This window comes from Micropterus dolomieu, linkage group LG06 (assembly GCF_021292245.1).
Source record: "Micropterus dolomieu isolate WLL.071019.BEF.003 ecotype Adirondacks linkage group LG06, ASM2129224v1, whole genome shotgun sequence".
Lineage (NCBI taxonomy): Eukaryota > Metazoa > Chordata > Actinopteri > Centrarchiformes > Centrarchidae > Micropterus > Micropterus dolomieu.
This window is the reverse complement of record NC_060155.1, coordinates 23,724,868-23,741,105: the sequence shown is the minus strand read 5'-3', so window position 1 is coordinate 23,741,105 and position 16,238 is coordinate 23,724,868. Positions and strand designations below refer to the sequence as shown.

At 43.1% G+C, this 16,238-nt stretch overlaps 1 protein-coding gene across 6 annotated transcripts in view; it reads right to left on the bottom strand.

The window, feature by feature from the left end:
* Positions 1-16,238, bottom strand: part of LOC123972745 (cadherin-2) — a 150,874-nt gene that overhangs the window by 132,185 nt on the left and 2,451 nt on the right. For 4 of the 6 annotated variants that reach the window (XM_046052390.1, XM_046052391.1, XM_046052386.1 and 1 more), the window contains exon 2: positions 2,042-2,171. The exons of 1 other annotated variant lie outside the window; for it this stretch is intronic. The gene's annotated coding sequence lies outside the window, so the exon portion shown is untranslated. Of the gene's footprint in view, positions 1-2,041; positions 2,172-3,902; positions 3,987-16,238 lie in introns of all 6 variants that reach the window. One more of the 6 variants, XM_046052388.1, reaches the window with a different exon arrangement.

Below are 16,238 nucleotides of genomic sequence, written 5' to 3'. Positions count from 1 at the left end.
CTGCCTGGGACGGATAATAGAGGCTGTGTGCTGTGTGACCGAATGACCTATCAATAGATTCTGATTTAAAATGACACAATCTAGAGTGATGACAACAGCTTCTGACCCTTTATTATTTATCTGGGGCGGCTTTTTGCTGAGAGTGCATGCTCTTTTTTCGTAATCCCCTGCTTCACATTCATACAATTCCATACATTCATGCCTGAGAGCTGCCCAGTACGACCAAAAACATCCACTGTTGGCCACTCAGCAGCATCACCGGAGCATTACTCATTCACTTTCCCTCTTTGATGCCTCACCAATAGCCTTTCATTTACTACGGATTTCTCTATTTCAAAAACCATCTTGCGCAAGTTCAAAACTTCATACATCAAGCAGCAGCAGTAGCTTATTGCGCATTGCGGCTTCACAGAGTCACAGTGCATCATGGCGGCAGTTCCATTAATTGGAAAAGTGTCTTCTATTTGGGGGCATGATTAAAATGTGGTGTGCTGTGTTTTTTGCGATAAAGACTCAGGGAGATTGAGAGATACGACAAGAGCGCACTCAGAGGAAGGAGAACAGAGGAGAGGAGAGGCCCAGGGGCCCAGCATGCTGGGTCGCAATCCAACGCCTGTGGGGGGTCACCGGTGGGAGGCGGAGCATCATCCGGCTCTATGAAAGTGCACTAAAAGCCTGCATTTTTCACTATGTGGGCTTGTGATAAACTGAGCATAAAAAGGGGCTCAACAAAGCCACCACTCTGGTTTCTAAGAGTCCCGGAGAAAGAGTCCTCATGGCAAGAGGTGGTATAGATTTAACCTATAGTTACAGGGATGACATTTCAAAGTGTAAAGGAGCAAGTGTTCTGACACAGTAATACCCTGTTTGATAGCAGTAAGGATGTAAAAAAGAAAATCTCAGTTTCCCCTCTGAGATCCTTCATTCACTGCCTCTCCTCCACACTGCTGCTCACTAACTGATGAATATTAATACTGTTCACACTTTAACACAGCCTGATCTCAACTCTGCCTTTATACACTGCTGGTGATACTCTACTTGTAAATGTGAGAATAAAGCTGCAGAGTTGGAAACATTGTGTCTCTAATGCGGAAACGTGTGTGTTTTTTTTTAAAACTCTCCCTACTTCTTGTCCCTGATTCCATGGTTTGATTGTGTGACAGATCCTGGGGTGTCTAGAGCTGGTGTGGAAACAAGCTTGGCTGACTGCTCTGGCTATACTCACTTTTCCATAACTCCAGGGGGCCTTTGCTACCCTCTCCCATGCCGCTCATTGCACCTCAAGGTGGGCTTTAACCTTGGATAGTTATCCATCCATGCTCCACAGCTCTTGGCTCCCCCAAGGCCAGGCTGGCTGCATATGGAGGCCAAGACCAGGCTGCTTTAGGGAGGGAAGCAGCCGGGGCTGGAGATCCTCCTCTGGGGGGCTCAGTGGGAGCTTTACTGGAGCCAGGTGGTGTGGCTAGATCACTGGTAACCAAGGGGTTGGTTAGAGACACACAGGCTGCAGGCTGAGTACAGCCAGACTTCCCTGCATGTCTTCATCATCTTCAGCTCCTTGCAATCAGTTGCACACCTCAGCAGCCATTGTCAAAATAAAAATGGGTTCCATTTTCACTGCTACTTTGTTCAGGAGCAGTGAGCTGAACAGAAGAGGTAGAGTAATTATAGGAGCCAGAATGAGCACTCTGATTGCAAAATACTGTTTCAGGGAAGAATTTTATAGCAATACAAAACAGCAGGGTAAAAATGATGGAGGGGGAACTTTCTTGGCATTAAAATCTGAGATTTTGTGGGTTTTTTTGACCCATAAATATTGTCCTGTAATTAAACATTACATTTCCTGAGCTCTTTTCATGTGATGTGTCCCTTTATCTGTACAGTCGTGTGAACTCCACTCCAACTTGTCTTTCTTCCATTAAAACAACACGGCACTGGCTGTTTCAGGCGGAAAAAGCAAAAGAATTTCACCGGTTGTCCATTTCCCATCTACAGGGACCTCAGGATCATGTAGTGGCAACAAATCGAAAGGCATCTTCACCTGGTGTGTTGACTTCAACTCCCATGTCTGGAGATGCGAGACGCGCGCTGTACCTTGACGCCGCTCTCCACCAGCCATCGATCTGAGGCTCTGAGACTTGGCAAAGAGCTATCAACCTTTTAAAGTGTCACTTTCAGAGGGAAATGGATTGCCGCGGTGGGAGGGGAGAAAGGAGAGAGAGAGGTAGAGGGTAAGACATTCGAGGACAAACAACCGGTGTAATCAAATTACTTGCATCAGAAGCTCATCATTCATGACTAAACAGCTCACTTCAGTATAGTACATGAGGTTATGTGTGTGTGGGGGGGGGGTTACAGTATGTGTGTATACTGTGTTGTCTCAGGTCATACGAGCTCATAGAGCTAGAGCTGTAGGTTGTGCAGTGTGTCTCACAGAAAGTGCTTTAATGTTTATGAAGGAAAGGTAAATATTTTCTGGTTTTCCCTTTGATGTCCTCAGGCTGCTCTGCCTCAACTCTGCGATTTATGTTTGTTGTTTAAGTTTCCTGATGGACAGATCACCTTAATTGTTTCAAACGCTACAGGTTGCTAACCACTATCTGTTACAGTAGATCAGTTATCAGCTGGCTCTGAACCAGCGGTCCAAAGCTTCTGTAGTAATGTTAGAGGTGTAAACACCAACAAAACCCCAGAGCACCAAGCTTAAAGTCCGGGCAGAATTAGCAATAAGACGGCTAGCTGCACAGCTAACTGACTAGCTATCTTAGTAGCATCTGCTAAAGTAACCAGTAACATATAAACTCCGTAAATCAGGAAAAGAGGTGCTGAAGCAGCGGACAGTATGAGAAATATAATGTGCTTTTTTTAATTAAAGCTTGTTAACATTTTCTAGTAGCAAGCCTAAATACAAGTATGAACCTGAAAATGAGCCTTCTAAGGCACCTTTAAGCTAACTCTCATTCATCAAATTGTAACATTAATGTAGCAAAGAATAATTTTGCCAAATGCACTTATTCTAAGCTAAAAATGTAAGGTAAAGTTTTATTTATCCCAAAGGAAAGATTTGAAGATTTGATCGATAAAAATCTCATGTCGGTGCGTTAAGTAATGTTACAGAGCTTGAGTCATGACTTCTTTAGCCTAGCTTAGCGTATGGAGACAGCCGACACGCATAAACCTACAGAATAAAACGATGTATTCCATTTGTTTTAGCAATACAGAAATATCCATCCATCCATCCATCCATCCATCCATCCATCCATCATCAACCGCTTATCCTGCATACAGGGTCACGGGGGGCTGGAGCCAATCCCAGCTGACATCGGGCGAAAGTCGGGGTACACCCTGGACAGGTCACCAGTCCGTCGCAGGGCCACACAGACAAACAACCGCCCGCACTCACATTCATACCTAAGGACAATTTTAGAGACACCAATTAACCTAGGCTGCATGTGTTTGGATGGTGGGAGGAAGCCGGAGCACCCGGAGAGAACCCACGCAGACACAGGGAGAACATGCAAACACCACACAGAAAGGCCGGGGCAACCGGGGTTTGAACCTGCGACCATCTTGCTATGAGGCAACAGTGCTAACCACTATGAAAGTAAAAATAACTATTTCTGGTTTTAGGAGTTGTTGCATACAGGACTGATTTTAGCTCTTACACTGAGTTCACATCATATCATTCAGACTGTAATAATGAGCAGTCAAGTTGGAAAAACCACTGAATTTCAAGCAAGTTTGATATGTACCACTCGGCAGTGTCAGCCTTACAGTCAGGCCTTAGAGGTCCAGACCTGTCCAAAAAGGTCACTGTGTCTCCTCAGCTGAATATTGTCACTGATAGAAAAACAAAATTGAAATACTTTTACAGCTATAGCTTAAGCAAAATTAAGTCTTACGGTTTGGTAATGGCTTTTTAGGCTGTTCAGGCGTTATGTGACACTGTTGACAAGCATGCTGCTTAGCTTACAAGAAGGCGGGATCTAAAGAGAAAGGTCAAAGAATGCAGAAACACACAATCAAAGCCAATCATGGACATGATAAATGTTGCACATGTGGAATTGGAATGTAGTTTTGCAAAACAGTACATCGTCAAACTCTTAAACCAACCTTGTCACTTGGTGAAAAAAGAAATTGAGTATAGCGTTAGTTCAGGCAGGCAACAAAGTCAAGCTCAGCTCACAATGCCAGCACATCAGCTGACAGCAGCTGATCTCAAAGCCAGCCCACATCAACTGACGGTTCAGCTGATTCCTCTCTTAGCATCCATTGGCAAACTCCATTTAAAGCACCTTATTTAAACTGCTTTAGCCTGCTCACCCTTGCTGCTTCCACTGCCAGCTACTTTGCTTTTCAACAAAAATTTAATTCTTTAATATTGTACATGGTCCCTTTATTTTTTAAATATAATAAAATTACTTTAAACTGGAACATTTAAAATATTTATTCTTGACCTTGGAGATACTAGTTTAGCAAAACAAAATCAACTCAAGGTCACATGAAGATGTCAAACATATCACACACAAAAAAAATTTACCACTATTTCAGTTTAAGCTGAAAACTGAATGTGTGCAAATGTTAAAAAATTACATTATATTACAATACAATACACTGGGATTTGAACTATTTAAAATAACTAAAGCTTTGTTTGAAGGATCACTTTGTAATACAGGCATACTCACGCACACACACGGACAGAAACATAAAAGTACACTAGTTTTAAAAGAAGCAGAGAGAGATTTTAGCATCTGTTTTTTTATCAGCCCAGAACCCCACCTCGCCTTTTCTTGACTCTCCCTCTACTTGATTAAACACCTCAAGCAATATTTAGGGTAAAAAGTTACTTTAGCCAGTGGATATCCAAATGCAATTATTCAAAAACTAGTTTTCATCTCAAAGCAGTGCTTTTTTTCCCCAACACCTGAACCAGCTCAGAAGAAATAAAATGTACCGCATTTATATAGCACTTTTCAAGTCTACCAGCCAACACATGTCAACATTCACACACCTGTTTATACGCTGATGGCAAAGGCTGCCATGCAAGCTGCCAGCCAACTCATCAGGAGCAGTGAGGAGTTCACTCTCTTGCTCAAGGTTACTTTGACACTCTCTCTGAAGGAGTCGGTGATTGAGCCAGGAACCTTAGACGGCCGCCCTACCTAATGAACCATGCCACCCCACAAATGAAATCTTTAGTCAAACATACTACTAGTGCCAGAACTTTGCCTCATTGTAGCTCACGGGAGGCATACAGGTGCACATAGGTATTTGACAGCAGACATTAAAATACAATTTCCCCTTCTCATTGTCCTCTGTTAATAGGCTTTAGAGGACTTTTACATGTATACATTATACCGCATACACATGCCTATATTATAGAAGATTATTTGGAGCCTTCTGCTGTGCATCTTTGAACTATTAACCCATATGTTGAAAACTTGAATAATTCAAATAGCCCATGTGGGCTTTCTGCCTATATCATATTGATCCATTCTGTTACTACAAGCTTCATCACAACAACAAAAGTACACAAAGATGTCAAAGTTTATTCCATTGATGAAGGTGAGAAAGGAGGAGGTGGGAATAAAGGAGACAGACACACTTCCTCTTCTTCTTAGTGTAGGCATCAAATCTTAGCAAGCACTGGTCAAATTTGGCATTCATCTTCATAAAGAAGTTGAGAGGGTGTGTAACAGGAAACTTTCACACATCGTAGATTTGGGAATTATTGTGGATAGATGTTGGCACGGAGGGGAATAAACTTGAGATGGAGTAGGAGAATCAAGGTTGCTCAGCTGGCTTGGCTAATGGAAGACGATATTAAAGGAGGGCTGCATGTTAGGGCAGCACTTCTGTCGAGCTTTTTCAAAAGGTGGAGTTGTGGCATTATGGTGAAGAGAAAAGATCCCCTGGCCATGGGAAGCAGTAAAGGAGCTGACAAACACCCACACACACACACACTCTCATCAAGCTTGCCTCTCTAACACAGGCTGGTACACAAACTCACACACAGCCACAAGCAATGAGGACTGCACTGCATGAACACACACACACACACACACACACACACACACACACACACACACACTATAAGTATATCTCTAGAGGTAAGACAGAAATCCAAAGACCTGACAAGGCAAGTCAAAGGGATCCAACGCCTTGAGGCAGAGGAGAAGAGAGGATGAGGAGGGAGCAGAGGATGAAAGATGAAGGGAGGAGAAATATTCACGGGGGATGGAGAGAGTGACACCGGACGAGATGAAAAGAGAAGGGGAGGCGGAAATTGGTGAAGTGGGGCGGAGAAAGAGGAGGCAGTGTGGGAGGAGAGACGCGAAATAGCAGAAGAGGAGAGAAAGCGAACGGTGAGTTGGAGGTATGAGAAATGAACAAGTGTGGGAGGAGTGGGAATGACACGAACACAAAGTGTAAAGAAGGAGAGAAAAGAGCAAAAGCGGCGCTGCATTTGGAGGTACTAAGTGAGTCCGAGGACAGGGCTTGGGAGGAGAAAGAGAGATGTGTTCTGTATGCACCCCAGATGAGAGCGAAAGAGACAAGGAGATAAACTGTCAAGAGAAGCCAGTGAATCCAGAGCGACAGAGAGGGAGCATGTATGCATTTAGATGTTAGTCGTGCATGTGCGGAAGGCCCGAGTGAGGCTAAAATATCCGGCGAGAGATGTCTGAAAGAGGGGGAGAAAGAGAGGCAAAGAGGGACAAAGTGAGTGAGCGAGATGGTGGCGGTGATTCGTTGATGCTATCTGGGCACAGGGAGATGTGTGTGACACAATCTCAAATTGGAAATCGCTGTTTCAATCTCGCCTCACTCCGTGGCTACCCGCTCCACTGATAACAAGAGCAGCCTAATTCTATTAAAAATATCCCGTGAGTGCAGTGGTGGCTGAGACGAAGACAGCGGGAGACAAAAGGGGGTGGGGGCGGGGGTTGAGTAGTTGAGACAGGGGCCAAACGATGGAGAGAGAAAGAGAGAAGGCTGACTGGCAAAACAAACCCGAAAGACGACAGTGAGCCTTAAAGCGTTTGCACAGTGAGAAAGTTTCGCCTGTCTTGCCCATCTTCTCTCCCCACCTCTTCATCTCAGCAAATCCCCCTCCATCTATCTAACTACCCATCTGTCTATTTATCGCTCTATCCATCTGCCAGCTCTTATCACTCCCCACAGGTGACTGTTCTCATTTAGAACAGCTCTCTCCACTCCACTCATTCATTTTTTTGACTCTTCAAATCCATTTGCTCTACTCGTTTTCATGCGCCAAGTTAGCTAACCTTGAGATGGAAAGCCTGTCTTTCATCTCGCTCTTCAAACTCCTTGGCCAACTGGAGGGCTCTGCAAAGTACTTTGTTTTCCAGGTTTGACTAAAGATAGACTTAAGTAGCCGGCTAATCACAAATCAGCCAGTGGATCAATCTGAATTCACAGAGGGCTGCGATGGACTAGGTGTTGGTTTAATTTGTCCTCAGCCAAATCAGACATTTAAAAGTCTTTGCCTCCACAACAGTTGGCCAGCTGAGACCAGAGACAAAGGATATGATGGAGATGAGAAAAAAAGAGCACTCCGAGACAGTATTATCCTGCTTTGGCCTCCTCAAAACGTCATAATTTTTGCGATTATTTCTTAGGCATGTGGAGACAAAGTGAAAAAGAAAGGAGAGAGAAAGCCCGAGCGTCAAGAGCAACCTGTGTACATGGGGTCGGCCTATGATACAAAAGTAAACAGCTATGACTCCAGCAGCCAAGCCATAAAGTGTCAGGCTAATGAATTAATCAGACAGTCATTAGTTTCTATCTGCTGAGGTCCGAGCCGGGCACTTTTTCTCCTTCTCTCCTCCTTTACAGACAGAGAGAACGGAGCACGCAGGGAGTGAATGCTCATTCAGCTGTGAAAGAGACTGTGTGTGTGTGTGTGTGTGTGTGTGTGTGTGTTCACCCACTGCCTGCATGCCTTTATGCTGAATACGGATGATAGCGTGCATGTGTGGGTGCGTGCACGCATCCATTACGCTTTGTAGCTTCTGTTAATGATCCCCCGTCATACCAATAACCTCAATCTGAAGCCCCAAATGTGCAAAAAGGGGGAGAGACGGGCTGGTGTAGAGAGCACAAAGGCAAAGTCGGGGGGTGGGGGCGTGGACAGACAGACAGAGAGAGGGAAAGAATTAGGTGGACAGTTGGGAGACAGTCAAAGCTGAGAGATAAGATACTTGGATTAGTGAAGAGAGAGAGTGAGAGATGAAGAGGATGAGATACAGAGAAGGGCAGTGGTGTAATCTTGGGCTTTAAAATGAGTTGGCTACTACTGTGGTCAGAGGAAGAGCTCTAAATTGAGATTATACCAGAGGGAAATAGACAGCGATATGGAGACACTAATAATGACAAAGATAAAGGGGTCCACGAGCCGAGGATCAAGACGATAGCTGTTTATGAATCTGCACGCCGGCTGATTCTTAATCCTCCTTCAGATATCACTTAATTTAGCTCAAGTGGAACAAAACGTACACAGGACGCAAACCCATAAAAATGCATAAATAAAAAGTCAGCGTTTGTCTCAGATGAAAGTCCTTCTCTCTGTCTGCCTTTGTACATTTTTCAGTCTCAGAGTTGTAACCTGTAATACTTAAGTCGGCAAACAACACACACAACCCAGACTGTTTTTAATGATGCAAATTGAACACAAATGAGGAAAACAGGCCACAGATCCCAAAATAGCAAAACAAATAAGACAGAGTAATGAATTTAGATTGTGGGTCCACCGCCATAGAGACAAGTATTTAAACAAGAGAGTGGCCACTTAACACCAAGCATTCAAGGTCTGACCAGTAATGGTTGTTTTAGCCAAAGCTCTTACAATCAATCAGTAGACTAATAACCAAGGTTGTGGAGTTGGGTGAAGCCATATAATTTATGTAATTCAGGTTATGTTAGCAGGAGAGTGGTTAGCCACCTTTTAAAACTGACATTTGCCCATGTGGTTGGGTTAATTTAGGCTTGTGTAAAGGCTCTCAGTCACACTCTGCTGGAGGCTACAGTAAATAAATGGTTGCCTTCTAGTTCAGGTCCAGTTAGTGTACACATGAACTTATTACAAACAGACCAAGAGTTATAAGTGTGGAGCTATATGAGTCAAAGGACAACTCACTCATTGGACAGTCTAGGTGACTGTCATCGCGTACCATCAGCGTTACATGGACACACATGGAGAAATCAAATTCTGGTGACTGCAAGTTATACTGCACCTTACTGGGCTCACCAAGAAATAGACAGCCCATCCTCATTAGAAAAAACGCTGTAGCTTATTACAACCCATATTTACATTTTTAGTTAGGCCTCAACCTCAAGTGGCAAAAGAAGTCTGGTAATGTAGTATAAAGAGCGACAAAATCTTTGTAAGGAGGTTGTGTGGTGTTTGGATGAGTGAAGTAAACTGAGGACTTTCACTCAGGAGACTGAGGTTTGAGTCCCATGTGACAGAAAGTCAAAGATGACATGTTTTAAGTTAATTAACATTTTGATGATGACTTGATGTCACGTGACTTAACCCAAACTGTGATCTTTTCCTAAACCTAACCAAGTGGTTTTGTTGCCTAAACCTAACTACAAAGTTTTCCACGTGTTAAACGTCAGGTGAATTAGGTTATTTGACTTACGTAATGTACTGAAGGCCCAGTCCGCCTGTCGCTGGACTGGCACTTGCCAACGCTCGTACATGTTTTTTCGGAAACGGTCCTATATATAATTTTACTTACCAACCGAGATATATGTCGTTTTGAAAAACGGTCTGATATGTCATTTTGGGACACTTTACAATCAACCTATTTTGTCCTTTAGGTATGAGGACGTGTTGGAAATAGATTCGGAGCATTAATGGTTTGCAGAAGGACCACCATCATAAAAACCTACAAACAGTCGGGACATGCAGATGCATTCAGTACCAGAATATAACATGAGTATAATTATTGTGTTTTCGCTACACTTACTTTTTATTAGGAAACTTCTAAATTCAGTATGACATAATCTGAACACACAGCTGGATTTACACTGATTGAGTGTGAGACTAATCAGGAAAAAACATCAAATCCAATAACATGGCTACAAAATCATTTTGTGTAAATTAAGACTACACGTCCCTTTGGGAAATCAGTATTTTAACAGATCGGAATCAGCAGATGGATTTATCAGAAGTTTTGAATGAATTTTAGTCTGGCTCAACACCTGCTTATAAAGGTTGCTTTTAGTCTGCTCCCAAGCAAACTCTGGTGTTTTGTAAAAACAAAACAGACCAACCACAGGATTTCATGTTAATAGGTATGTGATTTAAACATGAATTTAGAGGCTAAACTAGGCTACAACTATTTATTACTATTACAAAATCCACCTGCTGATCATCGTGAAACGTTCTAAGCACTTCATATATTTATACAAGATAATTTGTATGGATAACATGTGTGCACATCAGCATGTGAGTGTGGGGATATTCCCCTGAAAAATGAGTTCAAACTAATTTTACGCTACGAGAAGCTCTTATTTTCTTATATTTCATGGTCAAGTGGCAGTCTCGACTAATAGTGCTTAGTTATCAGTTATTTCTTTATTCTCTTTGATACGCCAGAGAATGTTTATATACACATAAAAAGGAGTTTAGTCAGGGACACAATTACCTTTCATAGCAAATACTTATACAGTTTCTCTCAATTGTTTACACACTAACACTGGTACTGAGACCACAACCTGTGATTCATGTATCCACCTCCATGAACAAATTCTGCTAAAATACAAGCACATTTCCTGCTTTACACTCCAACTGCAGTTTTAAACCACACTTATATCAAAACACTACACATAATTCTCCACATTTGGCACAATCTGCCTGATAAAATCACTTGTGTCCATGTGGAACACACTGCCATTCAAAATGCTTTACTTAACTTTCATGCTTTCCACTCTGACTTCTCACATGGACAAAAGCATGCTGCACATTTGTTCAATAGGCAATCAGAGCTTTAGCAATGAAAGGGCCACATGTGAACTCTTCTGCTTTGGAGAAACAAATGCCAACATAGGAGAGAGAGACACAAGTGGAATCAGAGGAAGAGGATAGGGACAACGGGCCACCATGTTCTAAGAATGTGGGAGGCTTTGCAGAGAGTGCAACCAAACTGGTGCAGGTTCACATTAGTATCTATCCTCCAGAAAATCTACTCTCATTATAGTATTGTAGTACTGCAAATCAATACAGTACTCACTGATAACTGTAGTATTGCAAGTGGACCAGTAGTACAGTAAACACAATGCATGCGTGAGATTGGAAATTATATTCCTTATTTTCTTTGTCCTGTATGTTTGTTCTGTATGAAGAACACTCCACAGTATCTACACAGATATATACACAGTATTTCAGAATTGTTTTTGTATTGAAAAAATAACCATTTTTAACAGGCTACTTTACTTACAGCATGTAGTGTAACAGTGAAAATGGCCAACTGATAAGATTTTCATATTAGTGTTGTCTGCTCATAATAGTGTGGTTCTTAGAAATGTCTATTCATTTAAAGGCGCGTGTGTGTGTGTGTGTGTGTGTGTGTGTGTGTGTGTGTGTGTGTGTGTGTGTGTGCGTGCGTGCGTGCGTGCGTGCGTGCGTGCGTGCGTGCGTGCGTGCGTGCGTGCGTGCGTCATTTGAAGACAAAATTTCCTTTTAAGAAAACAATGTTTCAAACAAACAATTGCTTTGGCAAGATATTTGTTTGAGGTTTGTGTTTTGTGTGTGAGCATGTGTATCCGTGTTTGGAGTTTTAAGAAAATGAGCCATGCTTTAAACAAAATGGGTGTAAGCAATAGAGAAAGACTGTAATCTGGTGGCAACATTTCACAAAAGAAATGTTGTTGGTTTTTCTGAAATGTCATTGTGTTTTGACCCCTTAGGGCCACCGTATTGCTAAGTCAGATTTGAACAGAGATCTCTTCCGCTGAGAGCTAATTCCCCTTAATAAATACACATTAACATTAAATCCTAAAAAGCACATATTGTAAGGAGGTTGGGGTGGTGGAGGGAGCTGCCGCAGCATCGGAGTATCAGAGAGAGCATAGTGAGTAGTGTCAGATTATTATTGCCATGCTGAACACCTGGATGAATATGACTGGATGCTGCCAAACAGCTGATGAGTGAGCCAATGATGTGAAGCATGTATGAAACAGCTGATACCAATCATCTAATACAAGCACGATTTAAGTGTACTGCTTGAAACAATGCAATGTTTCATTACGGGAGACCTATTATACTGCTTTTCCAGTCCTATATTGTAGTTCAGTGACTCATGTATGGCAGCTTTGCATGATTCAAATTTCCAAAAAATAATTCTGTCTTACGCTGGCTCTTCATGTAGGCCTTCATTTTACCCTCTGTCTGAAACAAGCTACAGATGCTCCTGTCTCTTTAAGGCCCCCCTCTCAAAGCCCACTGTCTTCTGATTGGCCAAAACCTGAAGCATATTACCAGGCTGTTGTTGTCCCTAAGAAGTACAGACAGACTGAGCGTAGCTGTGCGGAGCAAACGACCATATATGGAATACCGGCACCGTGTAGCTCCGTGTGTTGTAGAACAGAGCCGTTGGTAGAAAAAGCTGTTCCAGACAGAGCGTTCAGAACATTAGAAAATCTGAGGTTTTTGCTCACAGGGATTTCTTTTAAATACTTTAACCTCATTATTTGAAACTTTGACCATGTTTAACATGAACATCCAAGATTGTAGATAAGTCATAAAATATGGAAAAGCATAATAGGTCTCCTTTAATGTGCTGTCGGTCCATAAAAAGTGACAGTTAGAGCTCTTGGTTTGTTTGTAAAAATCAGCCACTGTGAACAGACTGAGCTCACAATCTATACTTAACATCTGAAAACCAAGCTTGAGTAATTTTTGACAATGACAAGGAGCGCTTCCTCTTCCTGATCGATGGCTAGACCAGGAAAGGACAGATGATTGGCATTTGTCATGGATTTGATCTATCTGTTTATCTCCACACCTGTCCCCATGTCTCTGTGTTGCAGAGAAAAAAAAAAACTGATCAATACATTCGATCAATGGCTTCAAAGATTTAGCCTAAACTTACCTCCGTTCTCAACAGGCTGCCATTCACCCCTGGCTGCCCAGACACATCTTATTCCAACAGGAGACAGCTATTCACTTTCTGGCTTTCAACAGTCTGTGGAAAGTAAAGCACTCCCTGTCGTCCATTCTGAAGGATTCTGACAAGAGGTGATAGTGCTGCGGAGGGCTGAGCTCAGAGACCCGAGCGTTTGGATCGAGACTGAAGAAAAGGTGGGGGGCGGAGGTGGCACTGTGGAGAGGCCTGTCTGTGAAAACGCCTGCAGAGGCTGTGCCCAGGAAATCATCAAACAGCAGTTGGTTAAGGGTCTCTCTTGTTCCACAGCAGTAAAGGGACCCTGATGATGTGACACCAGGCTGAGCCGATGAATGTGACTTTTGGCTCTGGTTATAGATAGTCCCATTTTGTTCGACACAGGCCGCCTTTCTTCCACTGGCAGTGTGGTGAATGGAGGCTTGGCATTTGAAAGGAAGCCGAGAGATTTGCTGGCGGATTAATCCTTTCATTAGGGAAAGTGAGAAGTTAATTGCGGCAACAGCTGCATCTCTCATGTTTACACGACTGGCGGTTTAAACACCATCCCTTTAAACGGAAAAAAGCAATTATCAATAAATGCAGGGCAATCTTGCCATGATGAATTGAGCTCAAATTAGGCTTTCTTCTTCTCTGCTCCGCATATTTGACGCGCAAACAGCCATGTTGGCTGGCAGCACGTGGTCTTTTCCAGAGTTGAATTGTCACACAACAAAGATAAAACACTTGACTTTATGCGATGAAGAGTTCCCAGGGAGAGTGATCAAAGGTGAGCTGATGTCGCAATTTCCAGCTGACGAAGAGAGAAGGGGAGATGAGGAGAGAGCAAAGGGCGGCTGAGAAGGAGGTTGGAAAGGGCTCTAACTCACTTGTGCAAGCTGAGGGCAAAGAGGAGTTGGGGGTGTTGATACACTGTGGAACAACAATTTCAACAGAAGAAGAGCTTGCCAGAAAAATAGAAGTCAAATTATGCTGGCAATTGAGAAACTGAGACAGCGTGGTTGTCTGCATGTTTTACTTTAAAAAAGTGAGGATCAAGACCAAAAAAAACGGGGAGACAATTCAAAGAGGGGAGAAAGCTGTGGAAAGAAGTGAGACCGGCATGGAGGTTGAGAGATGAAAAAAAGGATGAAAAGTAACCAGATGACGTAAAACAAAGGGCAGCGGGGAGTCCGACAGTGAGAAGAGATGGGTGGAGGACAAATAACACAGGGAGCACAGCGGTAGAGAGGGAAAAGAGGAACTGAGGAAGGCTGGGTAACATTCACCGTTAGAGCCGATCAATTTCCCGTCCCCTCAATAATAGATGTGACGAGCACGGTAGGGCTGTTATCTGTCAGGCTTGACCGACTGAAATACAATTCCCACTGGGAGCCCACACACACACACACACACACCTACACAACAACAACAACAACAACAACACCACGTACACCTGCAAGCTTACACACAGACCACAAATGTTCAATTTCAACACACACATGCTTGAAGCATAAATTATGAGCGAACCTTGAAGCACATGGTGGCAAAAGAAACAAAATTTAACACAAAATGGAAATGGTCGCTGAGGCCTTCGATGTCACCTCCACGGTCACGCACTGATGCTCTCATTCATCAACTGAACCTTCTGTCCATTTCACAAGCAAAGACATAAAGCAGCTCCCCACCGCTTCTTCTTTTCTCATGCCCTTGTTTTGTGTCCTTTTAATCTCTCACCCTCCATCTTTCATGGGACCCAATGTCATGTCACACATGCACATGCCCAAGGGAACACTGCAGCGACGCTGGCGCTTTTAACCTATAGGAGTGGGTCACCTACTCACACACAGTAGCATCAGGTTACCTAACAGCTAGCGGGAGCGTCAAGCAGACGGTGGAAGGCAGGCATGTGGAAGAAGCCTCAGTGTGACAGAGCACAACAGGAACAGGCTCTCACTCAGCCCATATCTGTCAAGACCCCCTCATGTCGCTTTACCCAGATGTGTCACACCACAACACATACACAATCCCTACACATTTGCTTTATCTCCAGCTGTTCCCCTGCAAGTGAGTACGTCAGTTGTGGAGGATGCACTTCAGGCTTGAGCGTGCGCATGTACCCCCAAATCGGAGCAGTATCTGATCATGTGCACACTTTTGTCTTTGCTGACATTTGCCATATTGTGTGTGTCACAGCATATCTGCGTGGATGCATGCAAAGAGAGGGTGACAAAAGTAGAACAGTGGAAAATGTTAGCGTGTATGGCGTTGGGACAACACAGGAATGAATCAACTATTGAAAACATGTGTCAGCCTGACACACTCAAAAACACACCCAACAGAGTCAAGACGTGGAAGAGCAGTGCTGATACATGTTGTATACTGAATCCAATATTACCAGTGTAACAGGCCAGTCATTTTTGGCAGAGAAAATTATGATTAGGTGTTCAGAGGCATTTGCCCTACTGAGAACAAAAAAAAAATAAATTACATTTGGAAAGTGTTCGGACATAAATGGCAATAAAATTTATGAGGCAATTTGTGGGAGTCAGCTGAACGTCAGCAATGTAGTCATCATCACAGCCTGTGGTCATGGATGACAAACACTTGCACAAAAGGCAGAGTGGATGCTGCCACAATGAAAAGCATAAACCATTGGCAACAGGTGGGCACACTACCTCAATCATCAAGCACACAATAGCATGTAATTGCTATGTTTGGATATGCTTATTATTTATTTACTTACGGATAAGAAGAGATGTCAAGCAGCTATAGGGACAATCTGTTCCTGCTGTGCTATACTGGAATGTGTGCTTGTTGCAGGGTTTTAGATGATGTTTCGTCCACGGATTTAAGTGTAGTGAGTGCACTACAATGCAGGTCTTTTTCAATAAAAAATAAATCCATCTTTAATTAATTGATCGATTAATCATTAATTGCAACCCATATCATGTATAATGTGATTTTTTCAACAATACACATAACAATCTCTTAAGTGGTGCTACCAGCAGAGTTTCAGGAGCGGGACCCCACATCAATGACGTCACTCCTGGCATTTCCATAAATACCCACACAACACACGTCCTCCTCTCTCGCATTCCGCACCCC